Consider the following 21564-nt stretch of genomic DNA (forward strand, 5'->3'; position numbering starts at 1 on the left):
TGGATTCACTTTCTGTATCTACACTTGTGTACCTCTCTCATCAGTTTGCTCAAGATTCCAGGTTATAGCACAGGACTGCAGGCTCCCCGTATTCTAACACTCTCCCACCTCCTCTTTGAGGACTTAACATTTAAAAATAGATTTTACTTGTTTCTTTTTAAAAAATAGCCACAATATTCACATGGTTTAAAATTCAGAAGTTACAAAAGCACAAAGAGTGAACTTTCCCTTCTTCATCTGACTCCCCAGATGCCCAGTTCCCTTCCTCAGAGGCATTCTATGCTATCATTTTCTTGCATGTTCTTCCAGAGCTACTATATATTTAGTTTCTCCCTTGCTTTTTCAACTGACATAAATATACTCTACACAAAATTCCTGTTTCTGCACTTGACAATGTGTATGCACTTTATGAAGAATGGTCTATCCGGGAACAATGTCTCTCTTCTGACAGCTTCAGGAGATGCCCATGTGGACTAGGAGGGAAAATGGTCTATCTCAACCACGGAGGTAAGTGTAGTCAACTCCTCTAAGTGTGGGGAGACAGACCTCACAGCCAGATGGCCCTTACATCCTCTTCAAGACTGAAGGTAACAAGGCAACTTCTCAGTGCCGAGCCAGCAATGGATACTGAGTAGGTCTCAACAGATATTTGCCAACTTATCAATAACCAAAAATGTTGAACCTATAGAATTAAGGAATAAACATATTGCAGAACTGGTAAAAGCTGTTTAGAACCCATTAAAAGGTGTTTGTGGTAAAACAAGTTTGTTAGTACCTTTTTCTTGAGGCAAGAGTACACGCACACACACATACGCACTAGCCACGGGGCAAGGGCCCAGGGTCCAGCAGGACTGGAGGAAGGTGTGACCAAGAGCAGCAGGGAGGAGAGGTAACCCTAGGCGTGAGTGCAAACCAGAGCACATGGAAGGTGACAAGGGCAGGTCACCAAGCACCAGGGCTGAAGGGCAAGAGTGAGGCCAGAAACTACAGGTGAGGCAAAAGCTACGATGCCAAGAAGGTCAAGAACTAGAGAGGAATAGCAGATAGGGTAAGAGAAGTGCTCAGGAGATAGGATGGGAACCAAGGAAGGGCGCTGAGGAGTTTGCTCCCGTGGCTGTCTAGCTGGGGAAGAGCCTGGCCAGCTCACCCGAGAGCGCCAGGCCAAGTGATGGGTGGTATAGCCTGTGTCTGGGCAAACCACACTTTTTTTGTTTGTTTGTTTTTGTCGTTGTTGTTGTTTTTTAATTAACTAATTTGTTTATTTTTGGTTGCATTGGGTCTTCATTGCTGTGCGCAGGCTTTCTCTAGTTGCATGGAGCGGGGGCTACTCTTCATTGCAGTGCGCAGGCTTCTCATTGCAGTGGCTTCTCTTGTTGCGGAGCACGCGCTCTAGGCGTGTGGTCTTCAGCAGTTGTGGCACGTGGGCTCAGCAGTTGTGACTCGCAGGCTTAGTTGTTCTGCGGCATGTAGGATCTTCCCGGACTAGGGATCGAACCCATGTCCCCTGCATTGGCAGGCAGATTCTTAACCACTGCGCCACCAGGGAAGTCCCAAACCACACGTTTTAAAAGGAACAGCTGCACACTTGGTGTGTTCTTCAAAGCCCCCACGGACTCCCACTTGAATTCAATCCATTTAACGTTATCCAAGAACAGTCTCCTTGTTTTAAACTGTACACACGGTAGGATCAAGAATTCAGTGAGAGCTTTTCCCTCCTTTTAAAGACGACTAAAACAACTGGAACAAAAACAACAAAAAGACTTTGATATAAGGCCCTTAGAGGTTATAGATCATGTCTGATTATGGCCATGAACTAATTAGCTGAACAGGGATTTACATTTTCTTTGATGACTTAAGTCCTTCAGGCTACTTTCATTAAGGGGCTATCAAAATCAGACCAAAACATCAGGCAGCCCATATTCAAGCCTGTCACCAGGCCTGGAGAGAGCAAAGTGTCTGGAATTCCCAGGCAAAGTATTTCCCATCAACATTTTCCCTCCAGAGGAGTTCTGCCTGTAGCTCCATTTTAGCATGTCTCGGGGATGGCAGATATTTGAGGGCTTCTCCAACAGGACAACCCCATTGACTCAGAACCCAGACAAGCAGAAGACTCAAACAACCGGAAGTAGTTCCCTAAGCACGTCCTTTTGCAAAAAAGTAGCAGCAGTCAAGAATCAGATACTGAGGACACAGTCACAAGACAGGTTCAGGGCATATGTTGGGCCCAACAGTTTACATCTTCTAACCTGTAGGACTGCACAGTGATAATGACAGCAATGAGGTCCTCGAAGATCCTAAAGCTCTTGTAAATTGCCAAAGAAAGGGTAAACTCATTTTACTTGCTTCAGTGTCAATGCATTTCGCTGAATTCTAGTTCTTGGAAAGTTGGTAACCTGAGTATAACCATGATAAATAACTCAGTAAGGCAGAGTGATTAATCAGAACACACCAGATCCTTATCAGGCCAACTAAATAGCAGTTTACCAAATCTAGAAGTACACTACTAAATCACTACTGCCAGAGACAGAGATCTTCTTTTCCACTGTAGAATGTTAAGCTCATAGCTAACCCACACTTTAAAAACAAGTATCTTTATATTTCTGGTTTATAAATTCAGCAATGTCCCTCTCTGCAACAAACTGTTGTGACTTGAGGCCAAGGAAGAGGAAACCACCCTCTTGTGAAATCTTGCTCCAGTGGACAAAGCTTATTACAGAAGAGCTGAGGTTTCATGGACTACATCAAAAGTCCTTCTATTTAGAAACCTTGCTCAATTTACCTTGTGCACTGTCAGCCCCCTCATCAGTCACTGCTGGCTAGACACTGGTGGATCCAACAAGTGAGAAGCCTGTGGCTTTGTGTGCTTCCCACATGCCCACAAACCACGGGCCCTAGGTTCTGCTTGCTGATCCCACTCCCCACCCCCTGGTCCTAAACCCAAGCAATTCACTCCCGGTGTTGCCACCACCCCATAAATACATACCTCCCTCTATTGTCTTGGGTATCTGCTCTCAGGCATCACTGAGGTAGCCACAGCGGTTTATTTCTAGGTAATTCTCCTAGACTTAATTCATGTTAAGCTACCTTATTATTTTGAATGCCAATCTGTATTTCAGATATTTTTCAAAAATACATTTCTTTCCTCTTCATTCTTTCACATCTACCCACTACCTATTGCTTCAAAGAATTAGCAGATTAATTAGACCATAAAGAGTGAGGATTCGTGGGGATGTGACAAAGGGCGATGTGACAGAGGGCAAAGACCAAATGCCTCACCATCATCACCCCCACCATTATCATTATCTTCCCCCTCCTAAAGAAGAAAAGCTAACACTTTTGGTGCCAGGGCCTATGCCAGGCTCTTCAAGGGCATCACCTTACTGAATTCTTATAGTTGTTCCTGGAGGGAACATCTGTTATAGTCTCCACTGTGTAGATGAGGAAACTGAGGCTTTGATAGATTGACTTGTCCAAGAACACACACCTAGAAAGCATCAGAGTCGGAACAGTCAGACTCCAGCACCTGGGCTCTTAGCTACTAGGCAATACTGCCTCCCATTGTGGCTGGTCAAACTCTTACAAAGACCACTCTAAGGCCCTTAAAAGGGCAGTCCCATATTCAGACAGGAAGCACAGCTACGGCTTTCTTAATCCAGCTGTAGTGCAGCAGATGATTGAATGGCCGTATGCAAATCCAATTTTTAAAAATCAAATCCTATTCTAAATTCACCAGGGAAGCTTGCTTTATTCCTTCACAAAGAGAAGAAAAATGTGATTATTGCAATACAATTAGTTCCAAATGATCTATCTGGTGAGCTTTGATTTTTATGGATACGACTACCTTAGAGTTAGGTTCAACTGCTGGTCCCTGACCCCCCTCAGCCCCAATTCACTCCCTGCTGACAATGTGGGTAACTTGTAATCTAGACAGAAGACAGAGAAAACCCACATCCCCAATGGCCAAGAATTGCTGGCCAGAGGGTAGAGTGGCAGGAATCAGTGTTCCTTTGGGGGGAGAAGGGGGAGGAGGAGAAGGAGGTAGCCTGAAACACACATGAAAGCAACCTTGCACGACGGCTAATTAATTCCTCAGTTAGCCCACTACATATTGTTCAGCTCCAGCAGCAAAATGAAGTCAGCGGTGCCGTGAGTCAGAGAGACTCTTCGTGAAGCTATTTGAAATCCTCTGAGGAAAACAAGAGAGTCAATAAATATCATCATGTTGTGTGTCCATGCTGCTTCTCCTGCAGATGAAATCAGCGGTGTGTAGCTTGAATCTTACCATAATTCCATCAGCATTGTGCCGGATCTGCAAGGCAGGGCCTTCAGCTGCAGAACTGCTGTCAGCAGACACTCCTCATCCACTGGCACCATCAGAGATGCCTCAGCTGCAGAAAGCCACTTTGCCCAAGGTCATGTCCTTCCCAGAGGAAGCCCACATCCAGTCACTGATGGAGGAAGGGTTGTTTACAAAGGCCCAGACACACTGGCCCAAACTGGGACAACTCTGACAGGCTGTTTCAGATCCAGAGCTCTCCATGGGGTTGACGGAGGCTGTGGACCTGCATGGCCACTCAACTTCTCCCTCTGATCCACCTTCCCTCTCCCACAGGTGTTGATCCCAGGGATGGGATCTAATAAACATCCTTCACACTACACTCCACCTCAGAGCCTACCTACCAAAGAACCCAGCTTGTAACAACATCTACACAAACTGTTATAAAACAGAAGTTATTATATTAAGTGGAAGGGCCTTACGTTTATTGTCTATAAAATCTGGGAAGCTACACTAGAGTTAACTGAGAATTTGTGTTTCTTCTTTTGATGGTGTCAATACTAGCAAGAATGACTGCTTACTATTTTAAATAAGGTACAACTTATCAGCCCATTTTTCTTCTATGGGAAGTTCATCTATGGATAAAACTATTTGGATCTACTTTACTTTTACTTGGTAGGTGTAAAAGATTGCAAAAATGACTACAATTCCTCCCCTCCCTGTACCTGAGCCTTTAGCAACGTGACTGCAACCTTTCCCATCAACAGGCAGGCTAGCCCTTGAAGCCGGAGTACCCCCTGTGACTTGCTTTGACTAATAGAATGTGGTGGAAATGATGCTGTGCAGTTCCAAGGCAGTCCCTTGAAGAGGCCTGGAACAATTCTGCTCTCTCTCAGATCCCTATCCAGACACCATGTGAAAAAGTCTAAGTTAGCCAGCTGGAAGGTTGGAGACCATGTAAAGCAGTGACAAGCTGACCAACCTGGAACCACCCTACAGTTCCCAGCCAACCCAGCAGACTCACGACTGAGCCTTCCCAGACCGGAAGAACTGCCCAGCAAAGCTCAGTCCAAATTGCTGATCCACAAAATTGTTAGCCACACAAATTGCTATTGTTTTAACCCACAACTTTGGAGGCAGTTTATTATGTGGCAAAAGCTATCTCATAAAATAGAGTAGCTAGTGGTTATCTCCAAGATTGATTCTGGAAAATGAACTTTTAGGCATATTGGTCCATTTCCAAAAAACCTGGCAACCAACATCACTGTTTTTCTCTCCCATCTCCCTTTGTCCTTCTTCCAAGACAGGGATCTGAGTCAATGATATTGAGTAGATGGGACGAAATACAGGAAAAATTCTATAGAGGTGAAGTTAAGATTTCACTTTACAAATTGCTCAAGAAAAGACTGCATAGTCTAAGAAATGAACTTTCAACCAATTATATAGAAACAGATTTGTGGTTAGGTTGGATGTTTGAGAACCATGACTCTGTAAGTCCCTATGTAGCCTGCTGTCTAATGTTTCTCTGTCCTACGGACACAAAAGTGGGGAACTGTAACAGACTCCCTTAGAGAACCTTTAGGAACCCTGCAGCTTCCCTTGCCTGCTATGGATTACAGCAACTATAGAAAGAAAGAATATCTCTACTTTTCCAGTAATAAAACTGCCACCAGAAAACTGCTAGAGCTAATTAATGAATATGGTAAAGTTGCAGGATACAAAATTAATGCACAGAAATCTCTTGCGTTCTTATACACTAATGATGAAAAATCTGAAAGAGAAATTATGGAAACACTCCCATTTACCATTGCAACAAAAAGAATAAAATATCTAGGAATAAACCTACCTAGGGAGACAAAAGACCTGTATGCAGAAAACTATAAGACACTGATGAAAGAAATTAAAGATGATACCAACAGATGGAGAGATACACCATGTTCTTGGATTGGAAGAATCAACATTGTGAAAATGACTATATTACCCAAAGCAATCTACAGATTCAATGCAATCCCTATCAAATTACCAATGGCATTTTTTATGGAACTAGAACAAATCATTTTAAAATTTGTATGGAGACACAAAAGACCCCAAATAGCCAAAGCAGTCTTGAGGGAAAAAAACGGAGCTGGAGGAATCAGACTCCCTGACTTCAGACTATACTACAAAGCTACAGTAATCAAGACAATATGGTACTGGCACAAAAACAGAAACACAGATCAATGGAACAAGATAGAAAGCCCAGAGATAAACCCATGCACCTATGGTCAACTAACCTATGACAAAGGAGGCAAAGATATACAATGGAGAAAAGACAGTCTCTTCAATAAGTGGTGCTGGGAAAACTGGACAGCTACATGTAAAAGAATGAAATTAGAATACTCCCTAACACCATACACAAAAATAAACTCAAAATGGATTAGAGACCTAAATGTAAGACCGGACACTATAAAACTCTTAGAGGAAAACATAGGAAGAACACTCTTTGACATAAATCACAGCAAGATCTTTCTTGATCCACCTCCTAGAGTAATGGAAATAAAAACAAAAATAAACAAATGGGACCTAATGAAACTTCAAAGCTTTTGCACAGCAAAGGAAACCATAAACAAGACGAAAAGACAAACCTCAGAATGGGAGAAAATATTTGCAAACGAATCAACAGACAAAGGATTAATCTCCAAAATATATAAACAGCTCATTCAGCTCAATATTAAAGAAACAAACACCCCAATCCAAAAATGGGCAGAAGACCTAAATAGACATTTCTCCAAAGAAGACATACAGACGGCCACGAAGCACATGAAAAGATGCTCAACATCACTAACTATTAGAGAAATGCAAATCAAAACTACAATGAGGTATCACCTCACACCAGTTAGAATGGGCATCATCAGAAAATCTACAAACAACAAATGCTGGAGAGGGTGTGGAGAAAAGGGAACCCTCTTGCACTGTTGGTGGGAATGTAAATTGATACAGCCACTATGGAGAACAATATGGAGGTTCCTTAAAAAACTAAAAATAGAATTACCATATGACCCAGCAATCCCACTACTGGGCATAGAGACTGTCATACAGAGTGAAGTAAGTCAGAAAGAGAAAAACAAATATCATATATTAACGCATGTATGTGGAACCTAGAAAAATGGTACAGATGAGCCAGTTTGCAGGGCAGAAGTTGAGACACAGATGTAGAGAACAGACATATGGACACCAAGGAGGGAAAACTGCGGTGGGGTGGGGATGGTGGTGTGCTGAATTGGGCGATTGGAATTGACATGTATACACTGACGTGTATAAAATTGATGACTAATAAGAACCTGCAGTATAAAAAAACAAACAAACAAAACAACTAATACTAAACTTTCATTGGGTTATTTGTATGGAAATATGTTAATATAAATGTTTCAGACATTACATGAAATTTCTAAAAATCTTATATGTTCTGGTATAATGTTATAAGTCATAATCCTAGTTATTACTTTAAAATGTATATCTCAGAAATAACTAATTTTCTTGTCAACTGCATTATTATGAATTTTCATCAAATCTTTAACCATGGTCATTTTTAAGTCTTTTGTCATTTACAGACAGTTCTGGGTGTACTCTGATGCTTTGGCAAATATGTTCCTATAAAAGGGTTTCATCTTCAAGAAATTCATGGAAAAGACTCTGACAAGTACAGGTTTCTGGTAACTGACTGTACTGCTGAACTGAATGAATAAGCATTTTCAGAACTCTAATGAAAAACTGATGAACTCATAAAAGTGCTAACAAAAGATCAAGATGAAAAAAAAAATTAATTACATGGGACTGAGTGAACTGATGAGGATGAGTATAATTTTTGTGACTTTCTGTTTGAATTAAAAAAAAAAAAAAATCCCACAAGGACTCAGAGGCAAAGAATATACAAATCAATTTTCACTGCAAAGGAAAGGAGCTGTTACAGTGGAGGATTACTGGACTGAATGTCAATATTATGACATAGTATGAGTGTGTTTCATGTTTGGTAATTGCAATCATTGTTGCTTTTGTTGTGGTCATCCGTGAACAATGTTTGGTGTCAGTCTATCTCTTGTAAAAATAAAATACAGCGTGTGTGTGTGTGTGTGTGTGTGTGTGTGTGTGTGTGTGTGAAAATAAATAAATAAATAAATAAAAGATTTTTTTAAAAAAAGAATAAACAGTCTTAGAGCTTTTAAAAAAAAAAATTATTTCAGAGCTTGACGTTGTATTGTTTCTATATCTTGTACAAAAAGTTTGCTGGCGCTGCAGCCATTTCCTAGAAAAAAGTCTCGCTGGTCTCTGGCCCAGGTCCTGACATAAACCTAGGTCTCTTTCTGATGCTGTGATCATCCAGATAAATTTGCACCGAGCAGCTGTTTCCAACTGCTGCCTTGACAAAGAGTGAGGGGTGCATTCCTCTGATATCTGGTGCCCGTGGTGGTTTGCTGAGTCATAGTTAGACTTCAGAAATCAGACTCTCTTTACCTCAATCTCCAAAGCAAAATTTCCTACAAATTCAACGTTAGTTCATATAGGAACTTTAAATCTGTGAAAAACCCTTCACTTTCTGATACTTTTTATTTCTCCAACCTTGACACTTAGGATGCATCTGCATTAATGCAGCGACTTCCTGCTACCAGCAGCCAGAAGAAGAAGCTAAAAGAGGTAGAGCGTTTACATGCCTGGGAGGTGGCAGCCACCTGTTGACTCACCGTGTGGACACTCAGAACCTTCCGCGTGGGCAGCTGGCCCTGGGCAGATGTACATGATTAGTGTGTATGCGCTAGCAAGGTACCCAGAAGGTCCTGTAAGCAGGTCCCATTAAATCTTCCTAAATTAGGGCCCTGACCTCTCAATAACCTCTTTATATTTGCATGAGTCCAGCTGCACAGTCACATTGTCATTTTCATGACAGGGTTTTTGCTTAGAGAAAGATAAGGACATGAATGACAGTGGCCTCACATTCATCAGCAGCTAGAATGTTAGGAAGAACTGAAACATGTGGTTTCTCTTCCTAACAAACTCCCTCTAGGTATTTTCTACCCCACTCGGTCCATGCACGTACACTCATTCACAAATACAGGGCTGTCGGCGTTGGCGAGGGGGCGGCTGCAGACACGGGTGTGGGTACGTTTGTGTGACACAGTCTCCCTCCTTTCCTTTACAGGGAGATAAAATCTGATCAAGATGAACATCTAATGTGGTCTTCAAGGAGAAAGTTTCAGGATAGCCCAAGGCATGTGGGCGTGTTTGTGTCTGTGTATAAGGCGGAAGGGGAACCCCATCAGCTTTACCTGTGGGCTAAGGTGACAATGGAGAACGCAGACGTGCATCCTCCTAATTCCTCTGAAACAGTTCCTCATGGGACCCCTCCAGCTAATGAATGTGCAAGTATCTAGTGAGCTCATAAGACCATGTCTGTTAATTAAGGAACTGCTAACAATGTCAGGGGACACTTCATAATCATGTTATGCATTTCTGAGCTTTGTTTGTTACATGTTTTAACGTAAAACATAGAGTTTCTACAATTATAACTTTTAAACAGTATTTTGAAGCTAATAAATGCCGGGCAAGTGCTTATAAGAATTCTATGCATTTCTAGGTGTTTTACAGCAAGAAAATAATCCTGTGCAGTTTGAGCATTTAGGCACTTAAACAAAGGTTTTAAGTCTTATTTTAAGAAGTGTTAAAAAACAGATGAGCTATATGTAAGAACTGTTTATGAAAGATTAAACGTCAGAGTATGAAACAAATAAAAATACACAAATGAAGAGAGAAAAGGAAGATGAATTCAGTAAGAAGAATGTAAAAATAAGAGTTCAGTAAAAAGGATGGTTAAAAATGTGAAGAATAAATATAAGACTAATGAAAACAATCTTGGGCTGAAATGAAAAAGAGAAACCCAAGAGTAAATAAACAGGAGTACTACAAAGTAAGGCTTTGGGGACAAGAGTTAAATACAATAATTTTTTATTAGTAAACACTAACGTTTTCTCAAAGAGTGTATGTAATTCTGGGAAGAGCTATATTGAATGCACAGAATTCTCAAGGTGTCTAGTCACCTGTGTAAGCATATGTGTTGTAGCAGCAGCTGCTGGGGTCACCATCTTTTACTGGCTTAGTCACCGGCCAGTCAGGAACCTCAGTACAGAGGGCCTAGTCACTGCTTAATTGGCTATGGCTGTGTTTAAACAATTTGTTCTCATGTTGTTATAATAACAAAAATAATAGCAACTGTTTAAATATATTTTTCATACCTAAGCTTTATTGAGAGCTTACTATTCGCTAGGCCCTGTTCCAACCTCTTCACATGTAATATGGCATTGATCCTACTAGAACTATATTATCCTCGTCTACAAACAAGGGATCTGAGACAGAGTTACTAGTCTCAAACTCAGATTAGCCTTTACCACTCTTCAAATGTCAGAGCTAAATTTATGGAGTAACATGAAGCGTAAAACTGCACCAAAGGCCTGGGATGCTCAGTGCCAGAGCTTTGTGGCTTGTTCCCAAACCACACTGGGCCACACGGCACTGCAGTTTTCTACATCCATCTCCACTATTTCCAAAGGGAGCCTGTGAGGTGCCTCACGATCACCTGAGCCCTGGACACAGAGCTGGAGTCACACAGGTTTATGGCCAATAGTAGGCACTATCTTTAATCCAAGCTAGCTAAGGAACTGAATGACCTTGTTTACTGAACCATCTCATTAACTGGGCAAGGCAGTACAATGGCTAAGAACAAAAGAGGGGCTGCTGTAGAGTCAGGCCTAGGTTCAAATCTAAGTCTACCACTTACTAGATAAGATTATGGGCAAGTAATTTAGCATCTTTAAGCTTCTCTTTCCTCCTACACTGCAAAAAGATAAACAGAATTAGGTTTTACCTGCAGCACGAAGAATTTAAGGGAAAAATCCATAGACTCAGGTTTCCTAGAGTCAGCATTTCTAATACCTAGAAGGGTTTGCCAGGAAGGTTACAGAATTCCCTTTTCCATGAACCTTCAAAACTGTGACACAGCCTCATGAGTCAGAGGAGTTTTAATGAGACCTTCCCCCCTTCAGAGGGCAGTACTGGTGGTCTGTGAAGAAGTCACAGGTGGTCCCTCTGGTCTCTTCATATCAGTATTAATAATAGTCTTTTGCTTTTAACCTATTTGCTTGACAAAAGATAAGTTTTACCTAATGTAATCACCATCTCGTTTGCCCACTTTCCAAACTTTATTAAAATAGATTAGAAAATGAAGATATTTCTGTTTGAAAATGATCAGCCACATCTCTGTTTCAAGATAGCACAGAGCCCCCAGTCAAACTTAAGATGTGTCTGACACTCTTTATCAGTGAGCCAAAATGTATCAAAACCAATTACTTCCAAGCATCAATGAAATAAATAAGCAGAGAGACAGATGTAAAACGAGGAATGGTTACATTAAATAAAGAACTTAATCATCTTTTGTGCCTGAGCATTAAATTTGATTAACTTAGGTCTAGTCTATTTTTTGTGGTAGGCAGAAAATAGAGAGAAAGATGGGTAAACAAACATAGAATGTACAGTCATGGGTTTTAGGCACTTGTGATGAGAGAGTCTGCCTGAGTGAATGAATGAGTTAGGCAGCTGCCAGTTCCACTTGGAGACATCGCTAGAGAAAGTCAGCTCAGTGTTTCTGCTCCAGGGCAGACCAGACCCAGGACAGAGTTGCCTAACAGTACAGAAGTAGATACAGATTCATTTCATCTATGGCGAGGGCCCACCACACTACCTCCAGAACGTATCACACTACCTGAAACTGCCTGTCACGGTGGAACGTTCCATACGAGCAAGTGAGCAACTCTGAAAATTCATTCCATTATTCCACAATGATCGTGTCCTACACATGCAAGTCTTGGGCCGTGCTGGGGATACGATGGTGAACAAGACCTAATCCTTGCTCTCAGGAAACTTGAGGTTAAAAAACACAATTACAGAAGAAGTCACAATCAAGTATAATGAGAATCATGATAGGGGAAGTAGAAGAGGGGTATGATAGGAACCCTAACGTAGTCTAGGGGTCTTGCTAAAAAGAAATAAAGCCAGACACCAGTTAAAAGTAGTAAAGGCAGATTTTATTCAGTAACTACTGCAGTAGGGGAAAGAGACTTCAGTATAAAACTGAGCTCAATTCCAAAGCCAGTATAGACAGATAGGGGTTCACAGTCAACAAGCAGAGTGAGGGGGGGTCAGAGGATGGAAAATTACTAAGAGGACACTTCAAGGGTTAGGGATTCTTGCTAAATTGGCCTAACAGGATTTTTGCTAAAGGCAGGCCAGGGACTTAGACATCAAGGGTGGGGGATGAGGAACTTGATGAGGTATCAAAGGTGGTCAGACATCAAGGAAGGGGGGATTCTCACTAAGCTGTCTTAGCAGGATTCTTGAGAAAACTGGCCTCAGCAGGCTAAGGACAGGGCCCAAGGACAAGGTCTAGTCAAAAAAAGGGCTCAGAGGAGGCTGTCTAAAGTTTGGTCAAGAAGAAAGTGTTTGTCAGAGTTATTGTTGCACAGAAAGGAGTATTTCAGCTACAAACTGAAAGCTGACTAAAGTTGGATTAGGGCATATCCTTGGAAGAGAGAAGAGCATGTGTGAAGACCTCAGAGTTTGGGGAGCACAGTGCATTTGGCAAAGTGAAAGAAACTGGTTATGACTGGTCAATAAAGTCTGAGGCAAAGAGGGTAGGAAGTGAGACTAGAGGCATAAGCAAAAGAGAGCTTTGGGGGTTTTGTAAATCTTGTTAGAAGCTCAGATTTTGTCCTAAGGCCAATGGGGAAGGCTGAGCTGGGGGAGTAATATGACTTGATTTCTCTAGCCTGCAGAGTGGAAGGAAGAGAGATTGGAGGGGGCAAGACTGGGGGCAGGGCGTCCAGCTGAGCACGTGCTGCAGTAATTTGGGTGTGAGTTAATATAACTTGGATGAGAGTGGTGGCATGGAGCTAGAGAGAAACAGAAGAATTAAGTTATTTAGGAAATAAGAATAATAGGACTTGGGGCATGAGTTAGCGGGAGAGACAAAGGCAGGAGTCAAGAACAACTCCCAGGTTTCTGACTTTGGCAAGTGGATGGCTACGGAAGTTAGGAACGCTGGTGGAAGAACAGCTTGTGGGAAAAGGTTAGTTTGGAACATATCGAGTTTGAGTCATAAGACATTTGAGTTTGGAGCTCAGGTGTTGAAACCCTATTACCTTCAGTCCTATAGGTGCCTTGCACTGTCTCTAGAGGGCTGATGGGGCCATCTCCAGTCATCCTCACTGATTATCAGGTACTTGGTCTGAAGACTCACCTACACTGGGGAAGGTGCGAAGGTGGGAAGTCAGGAGACAGATGTTGCAGAAAGGGGTAGCCAGATAGAAAGAATAAGGAGAGGGACAGCCAGTAGAAAGAGAATGTAGGAAACATCAAAAAGGGTAATTAGCTCCTGTTTTCCCTCTCACCTTTCTGGAAGCCACCCCACCCCCAGCCCAGCTTCTAAGACCAAGGTTAGGAGGTATCTTTCACTTTCCACAAATTCACACACCATGGGGAGGATTAACAGTCTGCAGGAAACTTTTCCACAAATAATCCAATTTATAAAGTGATTTGGAGACAATTTACTGGTTAAGATTAAGATGCCTTCCCATATGCCTGCTTCAACCTGGAGAGACCTCAGAAACAGAAAGTTGAATGAAAAAAGCAGGTTGCACAATGAAACATAAATATGGAAAATCATTTCATGGATATACACATATATGTAAAAACATGGTTAATTGTTACCTGAAGGGAAGGAGGAAGAAGAATGGGCTAACGAAGAAATACAAAGGAGACTTCAACCATATCTGTAACAATTTTTTTATATCTATTTAAAATAAAGATCTGAAGCATATTTGGCAAAATGTTAACATTTGCTGAATCTGGGAGTCTGGCATATATATTTATTAAAATATCTCATTAAAATGGCTGTATGAAATCTTTCTTATGCAAGAATTCCAAATAATATAAGTAGATACTCTCCCTCCAGGAGGTAGAGCCTAACCCCATCCTTCCCAAGGGTAGGCTAGACTCAGTTCCTAAGGCAGGCTAGACATAGTAGGGGAAGGGATAAGTACTGACTGTACAGTGGAGAAACCTGGCAGACACCACCTTGGCCAAGCAAAAAGATTTACTATCACCAGAGATGCCAGGTGGTATCATGTACCCCTGATATCATGTGACAAGAAGAGCACTTTACCTCTCTGGTATCCTTTCCAGAAACTTATAATCATGTGAAAAACAAAAGACAAACCCATTCTATGGGATACCTTGCCAAGTACTCCTCAAGACTGTCAAAGTCACAAAAAACAAGGAAAGACGAGGAAACTGTCGCAGACAAGAGTAGACTGAGGAGATATGACAATTAAATGTAATGTGGTTGCCTGAACTGGAATCTGGAAGAGAAAGAGGACATTAATCCAAAAGGTGGTGAAATTCAAATAAAGTCTGGAGTTTAGTTAATACAATGTACCAAGGTTGGTTTCTCAGTTGCAACAAATGTATGGTGGTTACGTAAGATGTTAACAACAGGGGAAACTGGAGGATGAGGCACAGGAAAACTCCGTACTACGTACGCAACTTTTCTGCAAATCTAACATTATTCCATCAAAAAAAGTTTATTTTTTAAAGAATGACTGTATGTCATCAAGAACCCTCCAACTCAAAATGAAGCCAATGAGAAATCACCTGTACCTTTGGGAGTCGCAGCACATTATGAAAGTACAGTGGTACCTTATTTCCCAACCTAAATCGATAAGGGAATGCAGCATGGGGGTCAATTTTTCAGAAAATTGAAACTAACGCTTCAATCACAAAAAATATTACTTTCAGCAATTTTTTTTGATGGCAAGCCTTGAAAAGTAGATGATAAAGTTCCCTGCCTTCTGAGCAGAGAACAGTAAGTGTAACTGAATCCTTTCTGGGTTAATCAGGGTCACCGGTGTGAATGTCTGTTATTACATTACATCATACCAAGCATGGTTCTGCTTTCAGCTTTCTTTACTGAGTCATGGAATTGGAAATGCAGAGGCCATCTCCCCACACCTAAGAAATGACTAAGGAGAGGCCAAAAATGATGGATGTGGATTAAGACTATGACAGGTGTTCGTGTAACCACAGGTGAGCCAGCACGGAGTAGAGAGCATCTTCCACCCGCTTAAATAAGCAATTTAGCTGGAGAGCAGCTGGCAGCTGACTTCCCCTTTCTGTGCCTTTTCATGGTTTGTAACGCAATTTCTGTAGTTTGCTGAATGCAAAGCGTATCCTCTGGACAACTGAAGACCCCAATAATCCTTATTTATCTCATGCCAGGCCTGGGAGGCAGGTGGAGGTGAGGGGTAAACTCACTGATATTTTCAGGAGGGAGTTTAAATTGTGACCCTTTCCAGCTCTACTTAGGGAATATTTTCTTTATGATGTATACCATGGGGGGAATTATTTGGCTTCTATTACATGTAGGAGTGTCTAATAAAACCAAAGAAAGCAGTATGACATGAGTCTTGGTGACAGGTCGCCAGAGAAGCAGAGGAGGGGGATTAAAATCCTGACTTCCCACCAAGTCTTTTCTGCTATCCTCTTTCAGGGATGTACACCTGCCTGCGCTTTCTCCGTGGAAAGACCATGTCTCCCTGGAGCCTGACCATGGCCCACCCGCACCGCTCAGTCAAGAGACGGGCCCCTCCTCTGGAAAATGGATTTCACCCAGCTCTCTGTCCCAGCTTGTCATTCAGTCAACCCCCGAACCTTTCCTTACTCTTACATGAAGACAGGATTGCCAGTGCCTTCCCAGGGTATCCTTCCCTTGAATGACTTCTGCAACTAGAATGTAAACCCCTCAAGTACTGCATGCTCTATTTCCTGCCTGAATCACCTTGTTCAACATCAGATTAGCTGAGTGCTTATGCAATAAATCTCTCCAGGTAACCAGATGAGGCACCAGGTGACAAGTGCCATGAAGAGGAGATATTTAAAGAGCAATGGGAGTGTTCAAGAAGCTGCCTATGCAACGTCCACTTTGACACTTGTTTGTTGGAGACAGGATTCGAGCTTCTGTCAGCATCACAGATATAAATAAGCTAGGCTGAGGCCAGAGGTTTGGACCTGAAACTGTCAGCTAACTAATATTAAACAAAAGATATCTTAAAAAAAATAAAAATAAAAATAAAATAAAAATAAAAAAAAATAAAAATAAAAAAAAGATATCTTAATGTCCATACTATGTCTCCCTTGCTCCAGGAAAGTATGCAAAGATCTATACTCATTTAGGGCAGAGTTTCTCCCCTTCAGTACTATTCACATTTGGGGCCTGATAATCCTTTGTTGTGGAGGGCTGTCCTGTGCAATGTAGGAAGTGTAGCTGCTAGAGTTAGCAAATTTAAACACAGGGTTCCCAGTTAAATTTGAATTTCAGATAACCAGCAAGCTTTTTTTAGTATATGTACATCCCACGCAATATTAATAGCATCTCTGGCCTCTATCCATCGGAGACCAGCAGAATTACCACCGTCCCTCCCCAAGTTGTGACAACCTAAAATACCACCAGATATTGTCAAATGTCCCTTGGGGGGCAAAACTGCCCCTGCTTGAGAACCACTAATTCAGGGTAACACATCAGAAGGCTACAGATCTGAACCTCTCTGTCTTAGCTCCCAGAAATACTGTGTCTGGTAAAATATCAGTGAATGAATTAGCCATGTGAGACATTCCTCAGCACATCTTACCAAAGTAATCATTTTGAAAACGTTACTTATTCTGCTTTTTAATGTCCCTTGGGATCAGCTCCCTTTAGGTTTTCTTGTCAGATAGACTCCTGGCTCTCTTTCAGAATTAGCAGGCTCATTTTGATCAGATAATGTAAATTATGAAAACTACCATCTTTCCCTTTTTCCTTAACTGCTAGAAAGCTTAGAGGTAAATGTAATGCTTAGTTGCAGAAACCATCAAAGCTCATGTGGCTAAATATTTTCTTTTTTAAAACAAACACCTGCATAGCGGCTTTTATATGCCACATATATTTTAAATGCTCTACAAATACTAGCTTCTTGAAATCATTCTTTCACTACAACAACCTTATGGATAAGTACTATTATTATCCTCCCTTTGCAGGTAATAAACTGAGGTCATTTCTTTTTCATATTTCTATGAATTATTTCCTCCTCCTCATCGTCCTTATTTTATAAGTAAGCCCCTTTAGATTCTGTTTAAAAGTCAGTGGGGCAGAAGTTATTGTATCACACACCTCCACCACTGCAGGTCCTCTCAGCCTCCCAGCTCTTGTTCCAAATACCACCATGGCTACCAGTTCCAACTACTTGCAGGTACACTGCTCAGAGCCCAGCCTCGTGCCCAGGCCACACCCCTCTCATCTCTCATCCTGGGCCTCCCTGTTCACACTGACATGTGGGACACATGCGATCTTGCCCCAGAGCCCAGAACTGTACAACCCATAATTGCAGAAGAATGAACACCTCGTGGTCAAGGTGTTGCCAAACAGGAGACGGAAACTGGTAGATAAATTCATTCTCTTTTTTTTCACTCCAGAAAGACTGAGATGCAGCTTCTCAGAGGCTGCTTCTTTAAGACAGAGCAACCAGGAGCACTGGGTGGCAACCAGCTCAGTTACGCCAGCTCCAATTTCTCTCCCTCCTTCCCTGCCTCACTCCTGTGTCTCTCAGGTCTCTGGTTTCTGCTCCTTGGCATTGTACCTCCTAACAAAGCAGCAGCAACATGTCATTGTCTGGCTCTGCTTTCTAAGGAATCAGACTAAGACAAGTATACATAATTATAAATAAAATCACACTGAATGGAAGTTTACCTAGTTATTTCCATTAACTTCAGTCACTAATATTTCTTGTGGTCCAATTGGAATACAATCGTGGAACAACTATCCCTAGCAGGACTTTAAGGGCCTACGCCATCATCTTTACAGCTGAGGATACCAAGACCCAGAAAGGGAAGGGGATTGTTCAAGAGCACATTCCCTGTTAGTGTCGTGGGAAAACATTCCCTGTTAGTGAATACAGTACAAACATTTATTTAGTGCCCACGGTGTCAAATTTCCATATAAATGATTGTACTCTGTGCTCCAACATTGGGTAATTAGTATTATTGTCCTCACTGTATGCACAAGAAACAGAGGGTCAGAAAAAGTGAAATGAAATGTTTAAGGTCACAAGTTTAGCAAATGGAAGAATCAGTTTACACTAAGCCTCCAAACTCCACATATCTAGTTCTTTCCCCAGCTGTTTCCCAGAGGTGGGGATGTAGGCCCTGGCTGTCCTGGGAACTGGGTGGAAAACATGATGGACCTGGGAGGAAAACAGGCTTTCAACTCAAGTCCTAGCCCTGCCACTTAATAGCTTTGTGACCTTAAGTCACTTCACTTTTCTGAGCCTTGATTTTTAATTCCAAAAATGGAGATCATAACATCTACTCAGAGTGTGGCTGTGAAGAGGAAATGAGATAACATATGTAAATCTCCCACCGCAGTGCCTGTACACAGTAAGTGCTTCATAAATGTTGGCCAGTATCAGTTCTGTGGAATCAAAGATGACTCCCAAACACAATATTAGCTTCTCTTTTGTAGGTGCTTATTAAGTGTCACACATGGTGCTAAGCATTTCCTATAGAAGAAGGAATCACTTCTAACCATCCCAGCCTCAATGAGGGAAGGAATCGATGAAGGGGACTGTCTTTTAGTCAGTCATGTTCGCCCTCGTTGAACTTTGCCCTATCTGTGTAACAGTTTTAAAACAAATTTATAGCTTAGTTTTGTCCTAAGCAAGAACACTGTGAAGTATTAGGTTGGATGTGCTAGCTATATTTTTCTTATGCACATTAAAACATACATACTCTTCATTATAATTTAAAAGTGTTATTATTTAACATACTCAAGAAAAAATATGAGAGAACAAGATTAGCAAAAGGTTGATCACTGTTGAAACTAGAGTACATGGGGCTACACCATTACCTCTCTAATTTTAGGTATCTGTGAAATTTTCATAATAAAATAGTTTTAAAAATAAAATAAAACACAATTATCAAACCTGGAGGTGGGGAGGGGAATGTTCTTTCACAGAGACCTAAACTTATCTCACATTCTCCAGAGAAGCAACTGTCACACCTTGGGAAACACTGGCCCATAATACCCGTGAGAAGGTCATGGCACAGGGACAGACACTCAGGCTTCTTTCTATCTCATAGGCTGCATCCTCTGTGCTTAGAACAACTGGTCACACAGATAAATGCCTGATTAAAGTTTGCTGAGTCAACGAATGAATGATTAGTACTATAAAAACCGGCATAATCTGAAGAGCCCCTGTTGTTTTTCTTTTACTGCTATGCCATTTGGATTCCATTACTGTGAAAATATCTAGAAAGTTTCCATAAACTTCCACAATCACATCTGGTTGGCATTGGATGCTTTTTGCTAAATGAGATCAAATGTATTGTCTGATGTTACTTGGCTACTACTGGTTTATATGTATTTGGTCAAAGAACCTCTTACCAGATGCTATTAAGAGTAAGTTTTATAACCCTTTGTCCCAAGTGGCTTGTTCAACATCAGTCTGGAAAAGGAGGAAGGGGCGAGGTAATCTCAGGAGCCAAAAGTGAGTCAGTGTGCTCTAGGTGTCTGACACTTACCAGCAGGCCAGCACCGACTGTGCCTGCTCTAAGCTGCTCTGGGACACATCCTCTCCCACTCACACCTACAGCCAAGTGAACCCTACCACACTCCACAGACACTCCTCTGAAATATTCTGTGATCAGAGTCTGGTACCAAATTAGATATCTCAGTTAAAGGTTGAATACACTAGAAGGTTAAATCTATCTAGCAGGATAGAAAGGCCTTGGCAGGATCACTTTTGGTGTATATAATTAGTTATCCTAAAAGACAGTCATAATGTGCTGCTTTATTATGCAAAGCAGTTAGTATTTTGCAAAATACTGTTTCAAGTTATAACATGATTTTTTTTTCCTTTGCTGGAAGACATGAGCTAAATTTCTATTAAATATTCATATACCTTTTGAAACACCTTATGTATTCAGTGTTAACTCTTTTGAATATAGCAACAATAAAAGAGATTATATGACTAACTTAAAGAGCTAAAATAGCAAAAACTATCTTTTTTTTAAGTCTGAGAAATTAGAGCAGCAGTTCTACTTTGCTACCATAAAATACAAATACAGAAATTAGGTTTCCAATCTCAAAATCTTTTTTCTGGAAATAGCTTTCTCTCTTGCTCATAGAATGAGAACAAGCCATCACATCATTTTTATGGATCTTTTTCAGAAATGAAGTGGCTCAAGAATGGTTAGAGGGACTTCCCTGGTGGCGCAGTGGTTAAGAATCCGCCTGCCAATGCAGGGGACACGGGTTCGAGCCCTGGTCCAGGAAGATCCCACATGCCGCGGAGCAGCTAAGCCCATGTGGCACAACTACTAAGCCTGCGCTCTAGAGCCCGCAAGCCACAACTACTGAGCCCACGGGCCACAACTTCTGAAGCCTGCGCACCTAGAGCCCGTGCTCCGCAACAACAGAAGCCACTGCAATGAGAAGCCTGCACACCGCAATGAAGAGTAGCCCCCGCTTGCCGCAACTAGAGAAAAGCCCGCATGCAGCAGCGAAGACCCAACCCAACGCAGCCAAAATTAAATAAGTAAATAAATAAATTTATTTTTAAAAACTGGTTAGAGAAGGAAGCAGATGCAGGGTTGGTGGCTCAGCAGCCTCTAATTAGAGTAGCGCCATATGATGCACAGTCTGATGCTGTATTAAGCCAGTGCACTTGTACCACCTGAGACGAAGCTGAGGATCTGTTTCACATCTTGTTGAGTAAACCAAACCCCAAGTATTTTTCCAGGGAAGTGATTAGAAGGTAATTGTCACTTTAAAAATTCTACATGGAAATAAAGTCCAAATGGTCCATAAACAAACGAAAAGATACTCAATCTCACTTATATTGAAGAAATTAAAATTAAAATAGTACTTTCTCACCTCTTTGTTGGTCTACTGACATAGCCTTCTAACTGCTCTCCTTCTTGCAGATGGAGCAATCATCTAAAAACAAAAATCAAGTCATGTCCTTCCACTGCTTGAAACCCAGCTTCCCAGTTCACTTAATAGTTATATTTAAACATAAATTACATCTTTCTTTAACCTAAATTGTATCATTCTGCAACTATTTGCATTTACAACGTCTTAGAAATCTTTTCATGTTAGCACATAGAGATCTGTCTTTTTA

Source organism: Balaenoptera musculus, chromosome 3 (assembly GCF_009873245.2).
Source record: "Balaenoptera musculus isolate JJ_BM4_2016_0621 chromosome 3, mBalMus1.pri.v3, whole genome shotgun sequence".
Classification (NCBI taxonomy): Eukaryota; Metazoa; Chordata; class Mammalia; order Artiodactyla; family Balaenopteridae; genus Balaenoptera; species Balaenoptera musculus.